The 17,232-nt window shown below is 61.8% G+C and overlaps 1 pseudogene; it reads right to left on the bottom strand.

Moving 5' to 3' along the window:
• Window positions 1–775: 775 nt before the first annotated feature.
• Window positions 776–16,572, bottom strand: LOC133089552 (inactive sodium-dependent neutral amino acid transporter B(0)AT3-like; annotated as a pseudogene).
• Window positions 16,573–17,232: the final 660 nt, after the last annotated feature.

Below are 17,232 nucleotides of genomic sequence, written 5' to 3'. Positions count from 1 at the left end.
GCCATTCCGGACACCCCTAGGGGCTGCAGGGTCTCGGGGCTGCCGGGTCTCGGGGCTGCCTTGGCCTGATGCGCTGGGCGTCATCAGACCCTATGCTCCCTGCATAAGGGGGGCAGCGCCACCCACCCAAGCTGAGGCACTGTGGCGAATCTAACAGGACAACAGTCACGGAAAGCTCTTTGAGAAAGATGGTGCCATTCCTCCTGTGCCTGCCTGGTCCTCTGGGGCAGCTCCTTTCTGGGGGGAGTTTGGAAGCAGCTGCTTCAACGCTCCAGGCAAGGGGCAGCTCTGAGCCACCAGACAGCCGGCAGGTTGGCGGGGCCCACGCGGCTCAGAGCACAGCCTGGGGCCAAGAGCTGGCTCGAGTCGGGGCCACGTGCCCACGCTCTGACTGGCTCGGTGGCGATTTCTAGTCTGGGACCCGGCTGGGCGTTTGCAGAGCCCATCCCCACGGCACTTGGGAAGTGTGGCTTGAAGCCCCGTCCCTGTGGGAGGGGCTTCAGGGACCTGTGAAGTCACTGGTGTCTGGAAACTGCTCCTGTCCTCCCGCCACTGACTGAGGCCCTTGCCCAAGGTCACCGGGTCTGCTGGAATTGGCACCGTTGCCCCAGGGGACATCGGGGATCTGGGGTCTCAGAGCAAAAGCAACCCACGTGGCCCTTCGGGCACGAATGTCCACTGTGAGGGTCTTCCGGGCCCTGGAAGGCACCAGGGAAGGGCCAGGCCGGGTCTGAGGTGGCCCCAGTGCTCCCAGCCCCCCCACCCAAAGACCTACTTACTGGGGGTTCCAGGCCTTGTAGCCCGGGGGTGAGCTGGCCAGGAGGGCAACGTAGGCCACAAAGATGGTCAGCAGCAGCAGGGGGCTGACAACCTTCCAGGTCACCTGCCAGTAGAGGCCGGGCCGCCTCCCGGTCATCCATGCTATGTCGTCACAGAACCTGCCACGGAGACACTCAGATCTGCCGCGGGCTCAGATCCCCCAGCTGCTCGCCCAGTAGCCTTTGTCCTGCCACAAAGATGTAGCCCATGGGGCTGCCCCACCTCCACTCTGACCTTTGCCCCACATCTTCCTGAGTGGCCCCCGGACCAGGCAAACTTCTGGGGTCCTGATGAAGACTCAATCCCCAGGTCAATGTGTGGGGAAGGCCAGAGGGGCAGGTCAGCCTGGCCCAGGGTGCAGCAGGACCTGTGGATTTGGCCCTGGGGGCGGGGAACTCCGGCTCTGAGGGGTAGAGAACCCTCCGCTGGCCTGCTGTGGGAGGGAAGGCGGCGCCTGACCCGGGCCCCCAGGATGGGACAGAGGCCCAGGATGTGCAGCAGCCACTGCAGACCCGGGAGAAGGTATCAGCCACCCAGGAGCCGACTCTCCTGGGGCCCCTCCCCTTCCTGTCCCCCCCCCAGGCCACTCCTCACGGCTCCTGAGGGTCCCCTTCTGAGACCCACAACCCGTTGAGTCCTGGGGCTCAATGTTCCCCCCTCATCACCACGGACCGCTGCCTCTTACTCCCGTCTCTCGAGGGGGGCAGCATCCCTCCGGGGACAAGCCCGCTGTCCCAGTGCCCACAGAGCAGCATGGAGACCCTGGCATTTGGCGCCTCTCAGGATCTCTTAGAATACAAGGTCAGGGAGCACAACCTCCAGGGTCATCTGGGCAGGGCTACGGTCAGGGTGACAGGTGTGAGTCCAGGCGTGAGTGACCCTGAGAGTGACAGATGTGAGTGCAGGTGTGAGTGACAGGTGGGCTGCAGGCCCGGGCCAGGTGTGGGTGGGCAGGACCAGTGTGGGGCCTCCTCAGAGGCCTCCAGGACGGTGGGGCTTGGAACCCTGGGCGGGGCCTCCCAGTGCTCTAGTGTCCACCTGTCCTTGGACTTTAAGAGTCCCCCCGCGTGGCTGGGGACTGGTCGTTTTGTCACTGGCCTCCCCACAGCCCGGCAGGTGGGTCCCAGGGGTGCATCTGTGGATGGGTTTGTTTGGGGAGGGAACTCAGATGGTCCGTGTCATCCTGCATCTGTCCAGGAGACCGGCTGCCTGATGCCCACACGTGTGTACTTGAGGACGCTTGGAGCAGAGGGGCGGGATGCCTGGAAGCTGACTCACCGTTTCATCCCATAAACATAAATGACACCAACCACCTCGGAGAACGCGAAGAGGATCAGGTCCAGGGAAGGGACGTAACGGTCAAAAATCTCAAGCCAGTCGTTTCCCGACCGCAGCGTGAAGCAGGTGGCCGAGAGGAAGCAGAGCAGGCAGGCCAGCCCTGGACACAACCCCCATGTTCAGGCGTCTCCCCTTGTCCACCCCCCCCCCATCATGTCCCCCTGCACCTATGGAGCTGGAGGACGCGCTCGGATGGGGTGGCCTCAGCGGGCAGTGTGGGACGGAGTCCCCTGCCCCCGTCCTCCCTGACCCTCGGCTCCCCTGTGATGACCCTTGAGGCACTGAGTCAGAGCAGCGGGGTCAGGGCCCTTGAGCCCTCGTGGAGGAGGGGCGTCTGGACATCGGGCAGAGTGGACGGAGGGTAGAGGCAGCAGGGCAGTGAGGACGGGCCCTGCAGGGAGGCCTGGCTGTCCACTCACCAGTCAGGGCCTCCTCGGGGACCCACCAAGTCCAGGAGTGGTGTGATGACGCTTTCCATGTTCCCGAACATGGATGTTGGGCCCAGGCTGAACAGCATCCTGAAGAAGAGCACGGCCCAGATGGGGGCCCCCGGCATGTGGAGGACGACCTCCGTGAAGACGATGAAGGCCAGGCCTGTGCCCGAGGCGCTCTGCAACGCGGCGCACGGTGGGCCCTCACATCCACGCCGGGGCACCAACACGCCCATGCAGGAACACGCGTGTGTACCAACACCCCCCTGCGTCAGGCTGCGGCAGCCCTGTCCGGGCTGTGTTATAACAAGCTGCAGGCGCACCTCTGAAGGGAGGGGACCTGTGCCCCTAAATCCCCTGCAGCAGGTGCCATGGGGGCTGGGGGCCTTGGGCTCAGGAGCCCATCTGACCGCTGCCCCGGGGACCTGTCCCCTGACTGCCCCCAGCCTGCTGTCCCTGTCCCCGCATCAGCTGGCCCTGTGCGTGGCTCCTCCAGCCACAGCCTGGCTCTGTGGCCACACTCAAGCGCCTCTCCCCGGGCTCTGGGCACCCACAACGCCCACTCTTGGGTCAGCCTGGATCCCCGCCTGCTGGGCAGGGCCCGTTGGACTGGCTGCGTTTAGGCCGTGGGGTTTTCTAGGAGCTCAGAGAAGCGGGGCACAGGGTCATCCCTGAGCCCGTCACTGCTGACCCCGGCTCAACGCCTGCAGCCACCTGCAGCCTGGCCACAGCCCCTGGGGTACCTTATCCAGGAAGTCCTCCAGGCAGCAGGCCTCCAGGGGGAGCCCGCCACCCGCTCGGGCTGCGTGGCGTCCAGGTGCACGAGGGCAGCGCGTAGTCCTCCCTGGAGATGCTCCAGTCAGGGAGATGGAAGGCGTTGGTGAGGCGGGGTGGCAGGTGGGGTGAACAGGTGCCCTAGCGGCGGGCACGGGGAGGCCCGGCCTCGTGCACACACGGGGGACAGAGGCTGCAGCCTCGGGGCCCGGGTACAAATGGGCCTGCGGCTCCCTGCCTCCCCGACTCGAGGGCCCGATGGCCCTGGGGGTGGCGCTCCTAGAGCTGCCGCGGCGGGGCTGGGGGGGCATCTCTCCTTGTGCCTCCACGTCTGTCTCTGGGCTCGAGGCTCAGACTCCGCGGGGCTTCCACGTTTGCGAATTCTCCTGCTCACTAGAAGGAACTTGTCACCTTGCATCCAGTCCACACACCGTCCCGAGGGCATTTGCGGACGTGTCCAGAGTGGCCGACGCGCCCGTTCCCGCCAGGCCCCCGGGACACTCTGCCCTCTCATCCCCGGAGCTGTGGACAAGCCTCTCCCAGGCTGGTTGCGGCCGCGGTTTTCGCATTTTTGTGGTTTTTTTTTTTCCCACACACACACTGTATTTTATTTTTACAAGAGATAAATAGACTGACATCAAGCATTGTAAATGGATGACCACAACAAAAGCAATAATGATTGCAATTACTAAGCACGAAACACACTCATACTATGTCATAATATTGACATTCAGTCCAGTAATCCTCCACTGTAACAGCTCCTTTACTTTGCAGTGAAAATTGATTTGTATATTCTTTGCCTCTGAGTCCTTGTGGGATTTTTTTTTTTATTCAAACAGAAAGTCACAAAAATTATAATCATCCTCATCAGTTCACTCAGTCCCATGTAATTAATTTTTTTTTCATCTTGATCTTTTGTTAGCACTTTTATGAATTCATCAGTTTTTCATTAGAGATCTGAAAATGCTTATTCATTCAGTTCAGCAGTACAGTCAGGTACCAGAAACCTGTACTTGTCAGAGTCCTTTCCATGAACTCCTTGAAGATGAAACCCTTTTATAGGAACATTTTTGCAAAAGCATCAGAGTACACCCAGAACTGTCTGTAAATGACAAAAGACTTAAAAATGACCACGGTTAAAGATTTGATGAAAGTTCAAGGAAATTTAGTTATTTCTGAGATATACATTTTAAAGTAATAACTAGAATTATGACTTACAACATTATACCAGAACATATAAGATTTTTAGAAATTTCATGTAGTGTCTGAAACATTTCTATTAACATTTTTGTCGGTGATTTTGCTGTTTAAGTGCTGTCCAGTGTCCCAGATGCAGCAAGAAGATGGGGATGCCGCCTGAGGCACGGCCGTGGGCAGGAGCCCAGTGGTGATGGGTCAACAATTTTGTTCGCTGGGCATCTCGGTGGAGCGGCTGGAAGAGCTGCTGCCCCGCGGGGGTGACGCTGCTCACCGCTCGGGCGTGGCCACTGCAGCCTCTCCGGAACATTCCAAGAGGCACACTTGCTCAGCAGTGCCCGGAGCGCCTGGCGGCTGCCCTTCTTCCCCTAGCACAGCCGAGCAGGGTCAGGACAGGCGTCCCCCCACGCTCTGCTGACACGGCCATCGTTCCGCTGGCCGTCCGGGACCGTGGGGACGTTTAGCAGCACCCAGAGGGCAGGCTTGTGCAGCTCTGATGGGCTCTAACCGGGAAACCATGTCTGGAGACCACCAGGCCGTCCGTCTAACGTGGTAACTTCAAGGGTGGGGGCATCCTAACGGCATCAGCTCCCGGGGCTGTTGTGACAAATGACCTCAGCCTGGGGGGTCTTAAAATAACGGGGATTCATCCTTTCCCAGCTCTGCAGCCAGCCGTCCAAGATCAAGGTGTGGGCAGGACCGTGCTCCCTCCGGAGGCTACAGGAGAGGGTCCTTCCTGCCTCTTCTAGCCCCTGGGGCCCAGTTGTCCCCGGGCTTGTGGCCACGTCCCTCCAGCCTCTGCCTCTGTGGTCACCCGGCCTTCTCCTCCGTGTCTGTGTGTCCCCCTTCTGTCTCTTATCAGGACACCAGCCATGGGATTGGGGACCCAGCCCGTCCAGGACAGCCTCACCTTAACCAGTCATCTCTGCAAGGACCCTGCTTCCGGGTCAGGTCCCATCCCAGGTTCTGGGTGGACCCTCCACCCCACTGCTCTGGGGAAACAGAAGGTCATCTGGGGGATCCCCACTTGGGGGCCGAGCTCGGGGCCGCCTCACCCCAGAGCCCGAGGGCACCGTGCTCACTCGTCCAGGCAGCGCCCGTGGTCGCTGGCCGTCTTGAACCCCAGGACAGAGAAGACAGTGATGGACGCACAGAGGGAGGTCATGCTGTTGACCAGGGCGATGGTCACCGCGTCCCTCTTACAGTTGTTCCTGGGCAGACACGCGTGTCGTCAGGGCCCCCGGGGGCCTGCCTGTGCTCGACCTGGAACACGGTGCGCTCCTGTACTCTGAGGACATCTCAGACCCCTCCCCGCCGACACCCTCCCGGGGGCCCGGCTCACACTCATCCAGTGGTCCCCACCCCCTCTCCTGCCCCCCCCAGCCTGTCCCCACGGACAACCACCTGGAGATAGGTTTAAGCGCATCACCGCTGGCACCGTGTGGCTTATGGCCCGCGGTCGTGCCTGGAGCCACGGCCAGTCCGTCTCATAAAGAGGCGCAGGCCTGGTGTCTATTTTAAGTGACAAGAAGGTGGACACAGGCGGTATTTCTGCTTTTATGGCCACATGCGTCACACACAGGCAGCCCCCGGTTATGGCCTTTTTCCGGGGTTTGATGACCCAGGTTCTCTTCCTGCAGCCGCTCCGGAACTTGCTGGAAGCTGCCCCAGAGGGCCCCAACCTCCCGGCCGTTGGGGGATGACTCAGTAATTGCCAGATCTTGACAGTCTGTTCTTATCAGAAGCTCACACCAGATCACCCTCCATCCCCGGCAGGAGGTCACGGCAAAGAAGTGCTTGGTGTGTCTCTCTGAAGCCTGGCTCCCTGCCCCCAGCCCGGCCCTACCTGGGCGGGTTGTAACTTGCAAAAGCGATGTATCCTCCGAAGGCCAGGGACAGAGAAAAGAATATCTGGGTGGCTGCATCCAGCCACACCCGGGGGGCTCTGCAGGACCTGCATCTGCAAGGAGATAGGGGCCCGAGATCAGCAGACAAGCTGCCGTGGCCCAGTGCCTCCCATTCTGGAATGTTCCCAGCATCCCTGGGACTACTCCCGCGAGCAGTGCCACCTGCTCAGGCCCCAAGAAAAGTTTGGGACCGCACGCGAGGAGCAGTTGACATGGCCAACTCAGGCTGCCTGCTCGCGACGTGTAACGCCCCCCCCCCCCCCCCCCCCCCCCGCTCCCCGGTCCCCATCCACACGAGCCGCGCGGCCCCCTCGGGCTGGGAGTCAGGGCCCCTCGGGCTGGGGGCGGAGTCAGGGCCCCTCGGGCTGGGGGCGTGGCCCCCTCGGGCTGGGGGCGGAGTCAGGGCTGAGCAGCTCGGGTTCAGGACGCTTGCTCTGCTTCCCCTGAGGCCCGGGGTTTTGAGGACTTGAGAGCCGGGGTTGGGGGGGGCCGTGCACACGGTGCCTGATGTTTCTGCTACTAGACCGGGCAAACCTCCGCCTGCCTGCATACCTGGGGCCCGTCCCTCCCCCGGGCAGGGCTCTGCCTGGGAGGCTGCGGGATAAGCGGTGCAGCCCCTGGGGTCCCGGCGGTGCTGGGGCCCCGGAGACTGTGGAATGGCCCTGTGGCTCCTCGCCTGGTGGGGTTGCACTGCTGGACGAGGGCCTCAGAGGTGTGGGGCCTGGGACCCCAGGGGTGGGACGCCTGGGTCCCCAGCCGGCCTCCCCCCGAACCCCCATTTCATAGCGGTCCCCGTGTTCCAGACCGAGTCTTCCTCCTGCTCTCTCCCCTCCGAGCCTGACCCCTGAGACCCCAGGCTGCCCCTCCTTGTGGCCACGTCCCTGTTCCCACAGCCAGGGGTTGGGACGAGCTGGGCTGGGCAGGGGCCCCAGCTCGTGTGCTTCCTGAGCCTGGACCCCAGGGGGCTTGGATTCGGGACCCACTCACGTCGGGCGTGAATAGGTGGGTCAGTCCTTCGGTCGCCCCGGGCAGGGTGAGTCCTCTGATGAGGAAAACCGCGAGGAGCAGGTAAGGGAACGAGGCCATGAAATGAATTGCCTGAAAAAGGCCGGTTGTTAGTCTTTCCAGCGTGTCTGTTCCGCGTGAACCCTGGGGAGGGGTGGGCGTACCGAGATGCTTGGGTGCACTGCCACGTCCCCCGTGGGATCCGGGTGGGGATGGTGGGGTGTGAGCTCCAGTCAAGCTTGCGGCGTTTGGGGCTCCCCCTGAAGCCCATACGTGGACTCCACTGAGGAGGACGATGGCCTCCCCGGGGCGGGCGGACTCCCCCTCGTCCACAGGCCCCTCTTCCTTCCACCCTGAGGCCCCCAACTGGCCGCTTCTCAGGGTCCATGGGGCCACACACCTGCCCACACCTTCTCCCGCAGAAGAACCAGCCCCCAATTCTTTCAGGGCTGGGGAGGGGTCTGCACACACGGCGTCTGCAAAAAATAAATCTGCAAGTGGACGCCCTTCCCTCCTGACCCCCAGACCCCAATGCAGACACTGGGGAACTACCCAGTGCATCTTCAGGGACTTTCATGGCAGGATTATTCGGGGTTCCTGGCTGGCTTGTTGCGACTGATGGCTGCTTCCAAAATTCCAGTCCCCTCAAGCTTGGAGCCCCTCACGTGAGAGTAATCGTCACCCTCACATGGTAACCGAGAAAAAGCACAGGCACACATGCACACTCGGACCTGCAAACCTCCATAACCACGGATCGGGAGGCCTGGTAGGAATGCATGGGATTTCGTCACAGTCATTTAAAGGACAGACATATAAAATATTGGACTTATCCAAGCCCAGAAGGAAGAGAGGGTGGGAAGCCCTGTGCTAGGTGCAACTTGAAAGGCAGGCTTGGGGGCTTAGGCTCAGGCTTCCCTGATCCTTACTGCATGGAGACCAGGTAACTATCAATATTTTTTTCTCATTGTCTAAGTCTCTTTAAAAGATAAACCACCATTTGAAACAAAAATGCTGAGAATGCAGGAGTTTCCTGGCAGTCTAGTGGTTAGACTTGGCACTTTGGTCAGGGAACTAAGATCCCACAAGCCGTGCCGTGCAGCCAAAAAAAAAAAAAAAAATGCTGAGAATGCACTTGCTGTTTATAACACATTGCAAGTCAAATGTATGACAACAGTGTGGACACTGTGGGGAGGAAGGGTGGTGCTGAAAGCTTCCTCTGTACAGTGGTACAGCATTGCTTGGAGACAGACCATGATGCTACAACCCCTAATTCAACCACCAAGCTGCTACTAATAAGCAAAGCACATAGAGTGGGATCAAAAAATACTCAGCAAAAGAGAGAAACAGGAACAAAGAACAGAGGGGACAAGCAGAAAAGAAGTACAAGATGACAAGCTAAACCAAACCAGATCAATAAGCACATTATATGTAAATGGTCTAAACACCCCAGATAAAAAAGGCAGGGATTGTCAGACTGGATAAAAAAGCAAGACCCGACTATATGCTGTCTACAAGAATCACACCTCAAACAAAAAGGCCCAAAGAGGTGAAAAGAAGAAAACTGGAAAAAGTGCACTATGTTAATTTAGTCAGAGAAGGCTGGAACAGCCCCTCCAATATCACAGTGGACTTGGAGCTGACTCTCGCCAGGTGGAGGAGCTTCACCTCGTGGTGACAAAGGCATCAGTTCTCCGGGGACACGTGACAGTGCTGGTGTTGTGACCCTCCTCGCCGAGCCTCTGAACCCCAGAGGCCAGCAATGACGGAAGTGGGGAGGGGTCCTCTGGGGCTGGCGGGAGCTGGGGAGCGGGGTCTGCCCTGTGCGCTCTCACCTTCCCAGTGGTCTCAGTGCCTCTGATGACACACAGGTACACAATGGCCCAGGAGGCCATCAAGCAGACCAACAGCCACCACTGGACAGAGCCACTGTCGTTGATGTCGGCTGTGATGTTCAGTGTCTGCCGGTACCAGAAGTAGCTCACAGCACCGCTGTCCCGGCATTCCTGCACAAAGCCTGGAACCAGCCCGTGCAGTCATGGGCTGGCCATAGATTGCAGATGACCTGGGCACACCGGGCAGGACCACTGCCACCCTGAGTGAGGGGCAGGGAGGCTGACTGCCAGTGGCCTCTGTGGCCGACAAGGGGAGCCTCCCAGCCCAGACCCTTGGTCTGAGCACCCAGGGCCAGCCTTGTCCAGCGCATGCCAAGCACAAGTTTCTATCAGCCAGAGGCAGGAAGGGAAAGAGATCAACCCAGCTTTACGAGCAAACTTGAAAACCGTGACTGTTTCCCACATCTGGGAGGTCGCCCTTGGCTGGGGTCTCCACCAAAGACTTAGTTCAGGGAGCGCAGCAGCCTGTCCCTCACACTCCCGTCACCGGCACACGAGCAGCTGCGAGGGCCTTGGTGCTCCTCAGTGAAGGAACAGGGCATCCGGGGCCCTGGGTCCCGCAGTGAACAGGCAACAGCAGGGGTGACAAGACCCAGTCTCAAGGTGCCGGCCGACGCTGGGCTTCTTGCCCGAGAGCGGTGCCCGTGTGGTTGAGGTCCAGCGGGCAGGCGCTCTGGGGCAGCAGGTTGGGAGGAGTTGGGGAGGCGCCACAGCACCCATGCCAGGACCGTGTCGCAGTGCGTGCTGACCAGGACAGATGTGATGAAGCCGCCGAGCCCTGCGGGCACCAGCCACGGTCAGCGTCCCCCTCCTGGCCGCCCCGTTGCAGACTGTCCTCAAGCACATGCCACATTTCTGCTCCCTACATCGCCCCAAAGGGCTCCCGCTGTCTGCCCGCTGGCCTACGTCTGGCTGCGTCCGCCCACAGGCAGCCCGTCATCTTCCCAGTCACGTGGTGCTCTCGGGGCTGGGCCACGTTTGGCTCTCCACCAGCCTCAGGCTGCTTCCAGGTGGGGCTTTCAGATGGCCTGCAGCCACCAGGTGTGTCACAGGCCTGGACGGTGACGCTCGGATCCCTTACTGCAGCACCCACCTCAAGGGTACACGGGGAGCTGGGCCTGCCCTCTGCCCGGTCTCCCCTGGTGCGTGAGCTCCTGGGATAGGCAGCTCTGCACGCATGAGCTGGGCGATACGGGACAGCCTGCTGCTGCGCCGGGGCTGGCCCGCCGCCTGTGCCACCGCACCCCGCATCCAAGTCCTCCACAGGGATGCCAATGCCCAGGCCCCTGCATCTTTGCATCAGGGCACCTCCTGTGTGTGCAGGTTCAAAACCACTGGATATGCACTGGAGTGATGATCAAACAGCCATGAAACACGCATGGCACATGTAAATGCAGCCCCCACCTCCGCCCCGCTGCCCCCAGCAGCTGCGGGCAGGGATCAGAGGGAGGTGCGTGCCTACTGCACCCAGGTAGGGCGAGATGGCCATCCACACCCCGATGCCGGCCCTGTGCAGGCGCTGGCCAGCGGCGAGCTCGATGTGGAGGAGCGGGCTGCCCTCGAAGGCCAGGCGATGAGGTAGGGGATGAGGAAGGCGCCTGAAAAGACGCGACGGTCAGCCAGCGGCGCCATCTGCCCGGCCAGGCCTCGGGCCGGAGGACGACACGGGGGTGAGGGAGAAGCGCTCGTGGCCGCCCGAGGGGAGGATAGGGGACCCCCATGTCAGGGGGTTGCCGTTGTTTTAAATGACTTGGTGTCACCCCACCATCTGGTGCTTTATTGGCGGTTTTCATCCACGGACAGGCTGCGTTGTCCTCCCTGAGGCCCTGTGACCCCTGGTTCCGGGGCTCCTGAGTCGGGGAGCTGGTCTGCTCACGTGGAGCCTCGGAGTAGGAGACACCCCAGATGCTCTCCCAAGCTTCGCCCTGAGTTGGGGCAGGAACCTGTCTCTCCAACCCTTCACCCCAGTCCAGACGCTGGGAGGTGGACACAGCGGCGGCGGGAGAGGGCACCGAGGCCCCCAGGACGGAGCACGTACTGACCGATGCAAGAGCCCGAGGGAAGGGCAGGCAGAGATGGCGGTGGCCCTTCTGCGCCGCGAGCCCCCTTGGACAAAGTGGGTGCCGCGAGGTGGCAGGGCCTGGCCCCCCTGAACCCACAGACCTGCCAGGCCTGCTAGGGAGACCCCGGTTCCCCGCTGGATGCTCCCACGCTGTCGGGAGGACCACTAACTCCCCAGCGCGGAGTCGGCGATGCTGGCGTCTCACCTGAGGGCCCTTCCCTCTGGGTCCCCGCCAGCCGCGCGCTTTGGACCAGCATGTGGGGGCACGTCGATGCTCCAGGACCGACGGCAGCTGCCCCACCCCCCCGCACGCACAGGTCCAGGTGACCCCAGGGAGCAGCTCAGCCTGTTAGGCCCCCTGACCAATGAGGTCGGCCGGCTGCGTCCTCCCCACACCGTCTGCAGGAAGCTTGCATTCAGCTTCCAAGAGCCACTTGCACGCACCACAGGCCCCTGTGCTCTTCACCAGCACAGCTTCTGTCTGGCTTTTCGTGTCACAGTCCGGTGTTTGGAGGCTGAGTTGGGGCCCTGGGGGAGCAGGTGGCCACGGAGCCCTCCGCCCACGTTGGCCTCTGGCAGGACTCCAGGGCCAGCGCTTGGGGCAAACGGTGCTTACGGGTGTCTTCCATGTAGCAGCAAAAAGGCAAAGCCGCGTTAAAGGAGAAAGTTAAATTCTGGAGGGACTCAGCCTTGGTGGAGGCGCCGGATGCCCCAGGGATGGGAGGGCATCTGTGGGCTGGGACTTGGAGGTAGAGGGTGTGGACAAAACCCAGGTCACCCAGGGAGCCCCTGGGGGGAGGGGCCGGTCACAGGGCCGAGGCCCAGGGCACAGGTGGAGGGGCCCTCTTCCCTTGCCGCCCCGTCTCCATCCTGCCCTGCGGGGTCTCCTGCAGGCGGGCCTCCCAGCCACCCTTAGGCCTTGGGACACACAGCTGCAGCGTGGCAAGGACCGACATGGAATGGCCACACGGGCAGGGACTGAGTCCTAGGTATGCGATCCACTGTCTAGGAAGGGCCGTAGCTTCCAGGCTAACCAGACCTTGGCCCCCTTCCCCCACCCCCTGCTCTGAGGGGAAAACCCCGGCCGGATGGGGCCCGGGTGGGGGCCTTAGGGGCGGCTGAGGTCGGCATGACTGGGTCCACCCAAAGGAAATATCCAGGGAGGGCAGGGGGTTCTCCTGTGGCTGAGTCGCCACGCTGGGGGAGAAGAGAACAAGAGGCATTTCTGTGACCACGTGGTGAGCAGCGTCCACCCTCTGCGTCAGATGCATTTCAACCCCAGCGGGACTGCCATGGAGACAGGAACTCATACCACAAACCAGGCTGGGGCACTGGGGGCGGGGCTCAGAGGGCTCCACGTCCGGCGTGGGCACCTGCCTCCCTCAAGTCCCACAGTAAGTTCATTTCTGCTGGATCTGAAGGAGGGAGGAGAGTTGGTCCACCATCGGGTGGACCTCAGCACAGGGTTCACAAGATCCGTGATGCTGGGATGAAGTAAGACAAGCGTATTTGGTCCTCATCCCAAAAAGAAATGCATTTCCGAGCTCAGAGCTCTGAAGACCCTCAGCATTTCGCAGGTGACGGGAGAGAGAAGCAGCTTCTGCTGTCCGTGATAAGCCCTTTAACCTTACCTGGGCTCATGCCAATGAGGTAACTCCTGGAGGATGGAGCTGGTGGCCAGAGGCCCTGACCACGCCCACCAGGGAGACCGAGTTAATCACCAGTCAGTGGCCAGTGGTTCCATCAAAAACCCTGCCTGGCGGGACTTCTGGGTGGGTGACACTCAAGGCACAGGAGGGTGGCCCCTGGGGAGGGCGGGGTCTCCGTGCCCCTCCCTGCACCTCGCCCTTCACGTCTCTTCCATATGGCGGTTCTGAGTTGTATGCTTTATAATAAACCTGTAAACCTAAGTGGTTTCCTGAGTCCTGGGAGCCATTCTAGCAAATTATTGAGCCTTAGGAGGGGTCGTGGGACCCCTTGAATTTGTAGCCAAGTTGGACAGAAGCTGTGGGTGACTTGGGGACCCGCTACTCCAGATTGGCATCTGAGGGGGGCATCTTGTGGGTGAGCCCTTGGCCTGTGGGGTCAGGCGGTGTCAGGGTGGGGTTAGGGCATGGGGCACCCAGTTGGTGCCCACTGAGAACCGGAGACCCAGTTGGTGTGGGGAAAACCTCACGCATTTGGTGCCACGGCCCTGAGAGCAGAAGGGGCACCAAAGAAAGAGCTGGTGACGCGGGGCACGCAGCCCCGTCGGGGGGCCCGCTGTGCACGGCTGGGGGCACCAAAGAGCTGGTGACGCGGGGCCCGCAGCCCCGTCGGGGGGCCCGCTGTGCACGGCTGGGGGCACCAAAGGGCTGGTGACGCGGGGCCCGCAGCCCCGTCGGGGTGCCCGCTGTGCACGGCTGGGGGCACCAAAGAGCTGGTGACGTGGGGCACTCAGCCCCGTCGGGGGGCCTGCTGTGCACGGCCGCCAGCTGACAGATCTCGGAGAGCCCCACCCTCACCCTGCGCTCCACCAGCCCGGGGGTGCTGGGTGCGGCACACACCAGGCCAATCCACTGTTCCGGTCGGAACAGCAGCAAGAGCCTGGGTTGCCCAAGATCTTTACGGAGAGAATCGCACTAGGACAGAAAGGAGAGTGACACGCTGTGTGTGTTTGCGTGTGTGGAGGGGTGACTCACGTCGCTGGGGGGACTGCTTCCCAAACCCACCTAGACAGTCGACACCACGCCAGACACCCGGGCTGGTGCCTCCGTGTCTCTGGTTTGCACAGAAGAGTGACGGCAAAGGCGTTTGAAGGATGAGCAAGCCCAGAGGATGCTGCTGGACACCAGGGCTCCTTTAAAACCCGCGCCACTTAACTCTGGGCCGCTTTCGGTGCCAGAGTCCACAGACCTCCAGGGACACAGGAGTCCGGGCGGGACAGGGCAGCGCAGTAATCGCAGCGTCTTGGTGAGGGACCCCATCTGTGTGGCTCCCTGGGGTGAATCCCGAGCCGCAGCACATGTCAGAGCCCCGCGGTCAGTGACCTGAGTCGCCGCCGGGCCTTTGTGCTTCTACCGTCCTCTGACTTAAAGAAAGCTCGCTGCAGAGTGGCGTCTATGTGACAGAATCCCTGGCCATCTCTGTCCGGATGTTGTGCTCAATTCTGTCACAACGTTGCCTTCCGTTTCCAGAGCAGGGCAGGATGTTGAGGTGGGGCGTCTATGCAAACCAGCGTGAGGCAGCGTCTGCTTGTTGCCTCCCTGTCATCTTCGAAGTCACCAGAGGCGGTCAGGGCAGGCAAAAAAGGGCCTCTCGCACTGTGAGAAACTTAAGTATTTCATGACGTTGGATCGAGAACTTCCACGTCTGAAAACAGAGGCAACAGAAGTGTTTCAAAGCCCCGGGCACGGCTGGGGACCGGGCTGTCCTGGCCGCGGGCACGGCCGCCCCAAAGGCCTCACCGTCTGGACCGCGGGGAGACGGACCTCGCAGGAAAGGGGTTCCCAGGCCCCCGGCTCCGGCAGCCCTGGACAGCGGGTAAGGTTGTGGGCAGTGAAACGTTTGCAGACGTCAGATCCCCAGCGTACGGAGTGTCGCCGAGGCCCTGACCTGACGCAAAGGGCGCCGAGAGGCCCCCGGGAGCCCCGAGTCGGGTCTGCAGCCTGTGCTTCTGCACTTCCCGGGGGGGCCCTCGTCGGAGAGGCGCGGCCAGGAGACCCGGGGCCCAGGCGCCCGCCCGAGCCCAAACCGCGGGGGCTCTGGCATCTCTGGGGCAGCTGTTACAGGGGTACCTGCATTTTCAAACTTTCCTGCATGCCCTGTATCTTCTCACACTCAGGAGACAAAGGCTTTATAAAGACACAGCGTCCTTATGACCAGGAAGCTCGGCAGGCGGCGCTCACGTGGGGTCTGCTTGCCCACCGTCCACTGCCCACCTACCTCGCGAGGAGGGCCGGCTGTCCGCCCTTGAAAGGGCAAGGATGCCTCCCCGACCAGAAGACGCGGCGTGAGTTGTCACCAGCTCAGCCTTTCCCGTCTCCTGGGCCCTGAGAGAGACACTCCCCAAATTTCCCACCAGAGACCAACTCAGGCGGGAAGGTCAGCATGCGCTGGGGAACCGCCGGTCTCGCAGGGGCAGAGCAAGCCTCAGCTCAGAGCCCACAAGAGGACGAGCCTGCCTGAAAAACCCCGCCCTGAACCTGGGGACAGAACGGGCCACGTCCGCCCCCGAAGGCAGTGGTCCGGCCAGCCTGCGGCCTCATGTCCCCAAGAGCGAGCGTGACACCAAGAGAAGGCCATCGAGCGAGAGGCACCCCAGGCCGAGCCGCTGCGGCTCCAGCCCACGGGCTTCGGTGCTGGGAGCCTGAGCAAACCCCTGGGCTCGCGGTCTGCGGTGTTGTCAGCAAGGCCGCAGCGCCTGCAAAGGGGGCCTGGGCGCCCTGACCGCCGCACAGCCCAGACGGGAAGCCTAGTGTGCAGCACCGCAAAGCTGAGGCCACTGGGCCTCAGAGGGACAAATCCCCCGGGGGCGGCAGGTCCCCACCACCCTGGAGGCCGTGGTGGGGACAGATGAGGGTGCGCGGCTCACCTCCCCCGTAGGTCTGGCACGGGTACGGGACCTCCGGAGGTTGCCCATGCCCACGGCAAACCCGACGCAGCTCAGGAGGTTCTGGAGCTTGTTGCCCCACGTGGGCCGCTCATCCCCACCAGCATCCACAGGTGGGTCCGGCTCCGGGGTGCCCGCCACGCCTACCACCTGCTCCTGGCCGCAGCCCGGGCCCTCCACTGGGGATGGGAAGCCGCAAGCCGTCTCCCCTGCAGGTGTGATTTTTCATGATTTAAAGGAAAACCAGTGGAGCCGGTTAATTGGTAACAACCCCCCGCCCGCCACAACTGCGTGCCCCTGCCCCCCGCTGGCTCCCGCCCGATGCCAACAGCCCGCAGCTGCTGCCACCACCAACACGAGAACCTCAAGGATTCCAAGGCTGGGGCACGTATAGTTGTTTTTATAAAATTTTACTTTTAATTAACTTCGTGAGATAATTGCAGACTTACACGTTGCCGTGAGGAATAGTACCACGTGCCCACGCACCCAGCCCCCCAGTGGAGACATCCTGCAAACATCTCGCCAACGTCACAGCTGACACAGCGGACATGTCCATCCCCGAGGGTCCCTCTGTCCCCCGTGTGGCCGCACCCCTGGCGGCCTGCATCTGCTCTGCATCGCTATAGATTTGTCATCTCGAGCACATTGTATAAACCGTGTGACCCTGGGGTTGGCCTCAGTCTCTGGAGACCCACCAGGCGGGGTGTAGTACAGCCATGGGGCTCCGTGTCCGCTGCACACTGACCGGGTGGGGCTGTGAGGAATAGCTGAGATGAACATCTGCACACGGCTTTGTGTCGATGTGGGACAAATGCCCGGGCAGGACTGCCGGGCCTGGGGCCGTGTTTATTTTTAAGCCACATTTATTTTCCAAAGAGATTTCCAAACTTCTCAAATTGTCTGAATGTGAACTTTCCCTCTGGTTCCCAATGTTCCTCTTCTGAGGATGCCCAGGTAAGTTCCAGAAGATCAGCCCTCCCCTCTGCATCCACTGGCACTCCGGTGCCCAGGAATCCATGCTGGGTGTGAGCCCACCATTAGCCACAGGGGTCGTGGAGGGAGTGGGGGCCTGGATCCCCAGGGGGCTCCCTGGGGTGGGAGGGTGACACCAGGGCACAGGGGAGGGGGTTTGGCCAGGCTGGGGGGACACGTGAGCCCTCCCCTTAGCTCGGAGCACCTCCTGCCTGCGGGCTGGAGAGGTAGTGAGCTGACACGG

Source organism: Eubalaena glacialis, chromosome 4 (genome assembly GCF_028564815.1).
Source record: "Eubalaena glacialis isolate mEubGla1 chromosome 4, mEubGla1.1.hap2.+ XY, whole genome shotgun sequence".
NCBI classification, from domain to species: Eukaryota; Metazoa; Chordata; class Mammalia; order Artiodactyla; family Balaenidae; genus Eubalaena; species Eubalaena glacialis.
This window is presented reverse-complemented; position numbering and strand designations above follow the sequence as displayed.